General features: G+C 40.1%; 1 non-coding gene across 1 annotated transcript; it reads right to left on the minus strand.

The window, feature by feature from the left end:
- Positions 1-996: 996 nt before the first annotated feature.
- LOC148548912 (small nucleolar RNA R71) lies at positions 997-1,104 on the minus strand. Its single transcript, XR_015898244.1, has one exon. It is a non-coding gene; the product is annotated as a small nucleolar RNA R71 (small nucleolar RNA).
- Positions 1,105-6,076: the final 4,972 nt, after the last annotated feature.

The raw sequence follows: 6,076 nt of genomic DNA on the forward strand, positions 1-6,076 counted from the left end.
TTCAAAATTGATTTTCAAATCTTTTTCAACTAACTAATTGACTTTTTGTTTGTTTCTTATCTCTTTCAAAACTACCTAACTAACTTCCCCTCTCTAATTTTCGAAAATACCTCCCTCTTTTTCAAAAATTCTTTTTAATTAATTAATTGTTTTCAATTTTTAATTTTAATTTTATTTCATTCCTAATTTTCGAAAATTACTAACCTTTTTCAAAAACTATTTTCAAAATTTAACTTTAAATTTTAATTTTTAATTTTCGAAATTCTCTCTCCCTCATCTCCTTCTATTTATTTATTCATCTACTAACACTTATCTTCACCCAAAACTCGAACCCTTTCTTCTCCTCTGAGTTCGAATTCTTCTCTCCTACATTCTTATTCTTCTTTTCTTTTACTCACACAAGGGAACCTCTATACTGTGGTAAAGAGGATCCCCGGTATCTTTAGTCCTCTTCTTTTTCACATGAGCAAGAGCAAGGACAAGAATATTCTTGTTGAAGCAGATCCAGAACCTGAAAGGACTCTGAAAAGGAAACTAAGAGAAGCTAAAATACAACAATCCAGAGACAACCTTACAGGAATTTTTGAACAGGAAGAGGAGATGGCAGCTGAAAATAATAATAATGCAAGGAGGATGCTTGGTGACTTTACTGCACCTAATTCCAATTTACATGGAAGAAGCATCTCTATCCCTACCATTGGAGCAAACAATTTTGAGCTTAAACCTCAATTAGTTTCTCTGATGCAACAAAACTGCAAGTTTCATGGACTTCCATCTGAAGATCCCTTTCAGTTCTTAACTGAATTCTTGCAGATATGTGACACTGTTAAGACTAATGGAGTAGATCCTGAAGTCTACAGGCTCATGCTTTTCCCGTTTGCTGTAAGAGACAGAGCTAGAATATGGTTGGACTCTCAACCTAAGGATAGCCTGAACTCTTGGGATAAGCTGGTCAAGGCTTTCTTAGCCAAGTTCTTTCCTCCTCAAAAGCTGAGCAATCTTAGAGTGGATGTTCAAACCTTCAGACAGAAAGAAGGTGAATCCCTTTATGAAGCTTGGGAGAGATACAAGAAACTGACCAAAAAGTGTCCTTCTGACATGCTTTCAGAATGGACCATCCTGGATAGATTCTATGATGGTCTGTCTGAATTAGCTAAGATGTCATTGGATACTTCTGCAGGTGGATCCATTCACCTAAAGGAAACGCCTGCAGAAGCTCAAGAACTTATTGACATGGTTGCTAATAACCAGTTCATGTACACTTCTGAGAGGAATCCTGTGAGTAATGGGACGCCTCAAAAGAAGGGAGTTCTTGAAATTGATACTCTGAATGCCATATTGGCTCAGAATAAAATATTGACTCAGCAAGTCAATATGATTTCTCAGAGTCTGAATGGAATGCAAGCTGCATCCAACAGTACTCAAGAGGCATCTTTTGAGGAAGAAGCTTATGATCCTGAGAACCCTGCAATAGCAGAGGTAAATTACATGGGTGAACCCTATGGGAACACCTATAATCCCTCATGAAAAAATCACCCAAATCTCTCATGGAAGGATCAACAAAAGCCTCAACAAGACTTTAATAATGGTGGAAGAAACAGGTTTAACAATAGTAAACCTTTTCCATCATCCACTCAGCAACAGACAGAGAATTCTGAGCAGAATCCATCTAGCTTAGCAAATTTAGTCTCTGATCTATCTAAGGCCACTTTGAGTTTCATGAATGAAACAAGGTCATCCATTAGAAATTTGGAGGCACAAGTGGGCCAGTTGAGTAAGACGATCACCGAAACCCCTCCTAGTACTCTCCCAAACAATACAGAAGAGAATCCAAAGAGAGATTGCAAGGCCATTGATATAACCATCATGGCCGAATCCAAGGAGGAAGGGGAGGACGTGAATCCCAAGGAGGAAGACCTCCTGGGACGTCCAGTGATCAACAAGGAGTGTCCCTCTGAGGAATCAAAGGAATCTAAGACTCATCTAGAGACCATAGAGATTCCATTGGACCTTCTTATGCCATTCATGAGCTCTGATGAGTATTCCTCTTCTGAAGAGAATGAGGATGTTACTGAAGAGCAAGTTGCCAAGTTTCTTGGTGCAATCATGAAGCTGAATGCCAATTTATTTGGTAAAGAGACTTGGGGAGATGAACCTCCCCTGTTCACCAATGAACTAAATGCATTGGATCAACTGAGATTGCCTCAGAAGAAACAGGATCCTGGAAAGTTTCTAATACCTTGTACCATAGGCACCATGACCTTTGAGAAGGCTCTATGTGACCTTGGGTCAGGAATAAACCTCATGCCACCCTCTGTAATGGAGAAACTGCGAATCTTTGAGGTGCAAGCTGCTAGAATCTCATTAGAGATGGCAGACAATTCAAGAAAAGAGGCTTATGGATAGGTAGAGGACATGTTAGTAAAGGTTGAAGGCCTTTACATCCCTGCTGATTTCATAATCCTAGATACTGGGAAGGATGAGGATGAATCCATCATCCTTGGAAGACCTTTCCTAGCCACAGCAAGAGCTGTGATTGATGTTGACAGAGATGAACTAGTCCTTCAATTGAATGAGGACTCCCTTGTGTTTAAAACACAAGGACATCCTTCTGTAAACATGAAAAAGAGGCACAGTAAGCTTCTCTCAGTACAGAGTCAACTAAAGCCCCCACAGTCAAACTCTAAGTTTGGTGTTGGGAGGCCTCAGCCAAACTCTAAGTTTGGTGTTGAACTCCCATATCCAAACTCTAAGTTTGGTGTTGGGAGTCTATAAAATTGACCTGATCACCTGTGTGGCTCCATGAGAGCCCACTGTCAAGCTATTGACATTAAAGAAGCGCTTGTTGGGAGGCAACCCAATTTTTATTTATCTAATTTTATTTTTATTTTTATTATTCTTTTATGTTTTATTAGGTTCATGATCATGTGGAGTCACAAAATAAATAGAAAAATCAAAAATAGAATAAAAAATAGCAGAAGAAAAATCACACCCTGGAGGAAGGGCTTACTGGCGTTTAAACGCCAGTAAGGAGCATCTGGCTGGCGTTCAACACTAGAACAGAGCATGGATATGGCGTTGAATGCCCAAAACAAGCAGCATCCTGGCGTTCAGACACCGGGAATGCACACTGAGGAAAGCTGGCGCTGAACGCCCAGAAAAAGCATCAATTCGGCATTTTAAACGCCAGAATTGCATGCAAAGGCATTTTACATGCCTAATTGGTGCAGGGATGGAAATCTTTGACACCTCAGGATCTGTGGACCCCACAGGATCATCTCAGCATCTGTGGACCCCACAGGATCCCCACCTACCTCCACTCATTCTCTTCCCTCTTCTCAATGTTCATCCTGTCTTCCCAATAAACACCTTTCCCCAAAACCCTTCACCAATCACATCAAGCTCTCTTCCCTACTACCCCTTCACCACTCACATCCATCCACTCTTCCTCATAAACCTACCTCATAAACCCCACCTACCTTCAAAATTCAAAATCACTTTCCCACCCCAACCCACCCTAAATGGCCGAACCTAACCCCTCTCCCTCCACTATATAAACCCCTCCATTCTTCTTCATTTTCACACAACAAAGCCCTCTCATCCCCTACTTGGCCGAAACACAACCCTCTCTCCCTCTCTTCCATTTCTTCTTCTTATTCTTCTTTTCTTTCTTCTCTTGCTCGAGGGCGAGCAATATTCTAAGTTTGGTGTGGTAAAAGCATAAAGCTTTTTGTTTTTCCATTACCATTAATGGCACCCAAGACTGGAGAATCCTCTAGAAAAGGGAAATGGAAGACAAAAACTTCCACCTCCGAGTCATGGGAGATGGAAAGATTCATCTCCAAAGCCCATCAAGACCACTTCTATGATGTTGTGGCTAAGAAGAAGGTGATCCCCGAGGTCCCTTTCAAACTCAAGAAAAATGAGTATCCAGAGATCCGACATGAGATCCAAAGAAGAGGTTAGGAAGTTCTAACAAACCCCATCCAACAAGTCGGAATTCTAATGGTTCAAGAGTTCTATGCTAATGCATGGATCACTAGGAACCATGATCAAAGTAAGAACCCGAATCCAAAGAATTAGCTCACCATGGTTCGGGGGAATTACTTAGATTTTAGTCCAGAAAATGTGAGGTTGGCGTTCAACTTGCCAATGATGGAAGAGAACGCACGCCCCTACACAAGAAGAGTCAACTTTGATCAAAGGTTGGACCAAGTCCTCATGGACATATGTGTGGAAGGAGCTCAATGGAAGATTGACTCAAAAGGCAAACCGGTTCAACTGAGAAGACTGGACCTTAAGCCTGTAGCTAGAGGATGGTTGGAGTTCATTCAACGCTCAATCATTCCCACTAGCAACCGGTCTGAAGTTACTATAGACCGGGCCATCATGATCCATAGCATCATGATTGGAGAATAGGTGGAGGTTCATGAGATTATACCTCAAGAACTCTACAAGGTGGCTGACAAGTCCTCCACTATGGCAAGGTTAGCTTTTCCTCACCTCATTTGCCATCTATGCAACTCGACTGGGATTGACATAAAGGGAGATATCCTCATTGATGAGGACAAGCCCATCACTAAGAAAAGGATGGAGCAAACAAGAGAGCCTATTCATGGATCTCAAGAGACGCATGAAGAAGCTCATCACCAAGAAATCCCTGAGATGCCTCAAGGGATGCACTTTCCTCCACAGAATTTTTGGAAGTAAATCAACACCTCCTTAGGAGAATTAAGCTCCAACATGGGACAATTAAAGGTGGAACATCAAGAGCATTCAATCATCCTCCATGAAATTAGAGAAGATCAAAGAACTATGAGGGAGGAGCAACAAAGACAAGGAAGAGACATAGAAGAGCTCAAGGACATCATTGGTTCCTCAAGAAGAAAACGCCACCATCACTAAGGTGGACTCATTCCTTGTTCTTAAATTTTCTGTTTTTCGTTTTCTTTATGATAAGTGCTTATCTATGTTAGTGTCTTATTACATGATCATTAGTATTTAGTAACTTTGTCTTAATGTTATGAATGTCCTATGAATCCATCACCTCTCTTAAATGAAAAATGTTTTAAAAACAAAAGAATAAGAAGTACATGATTTCGAATTCATCCTTGAACTTAGTTTAATTATATTAATGTGGAGACAATACTTTTTGTTTTCTGAATGAATGCTTGAACAGTGCATATGTCTTTTGAAGTTGTTGTTTATGAATGTTAAATATGTTGGCTCTTGAAAGAATGATGACAAGGAGACATGTTATTTGATAATCTGAAAAATCATAAAAATGATTCTTGAAGCAAGAAAAAGCAGTGAATACAAAGCTTGCAGAAAAAAAAAGATGGCAAAAAAAAATAAAATAAAAAAAGAAAAAGCAAGCAGAAAAAGCCAAAAGCTCTTAAAACCAAGAGGCAAGAGCAAAAAGCCAGTAACCCTTAAAACCAAAAGGCAAGGGTAAATAAAAAGGATCCCAAGGCTTTGAGCATCAGTGGATAGGAGGGCTTAAAGGAATAAAATCCTGGCCTAAGCGGCTAAACCAAGCTGTCCCTAACCATGTGCTTGTGGCGTGAAGGTGTCAAGTGAAAACTTGAGACTGAGCAGTTAAAGTCAAGGTCCAAAGCAAAAGAAGAGTGTGCTTAAGAACCCTGGACACCTCTAATTGGGGACTGTAGCAAAGCTAAGTCACAATCTGAAAAGGTTTACCCAATTATGTGTCTGTGGCATTTATGTATCCGGTGGTAATACTGGAAAACATAGTGCTTAGGGCCACGACCAAGACTCATAAAGTAGTTGTGTTCAAGAATCAACATACTGAACTAGGAGAGTCAATAACACTATCTGAACTCTGAGTTCCTATAGATGCCAATCATTCTAAACCTCAATGGATAAGGTGAGATGCCAAAACTATTCAAGAGGCAAAAAGCTACAAGTCCCGCTCATTTGATTGGAGCTATGTTTCATTGATAGTTTGGAATTTATAGTATATTATCTTCTTTTTATCCTATTTGATTTTCAGTTGCTTGGGGACAAGCAACAATTTAAGTTTGGTGTTGTGATGAACGGATAATTTATACGCTTT

The sequence above is a fragment of the Arachis ipaensis genome, chromosome B8 (genome assembly GCF_059453495.1).
Source record: "Arachis ipaensis isolate K30076 ecotype BB chromosome B8, ASM5945349v1, whole genome shotgun sequence".
NCBI lineage: Eukaryota > Viridiplantae > Streptophyta > Magnoliopsida > Fabales > Fabaceae > Arachis > Arachis ipaensis.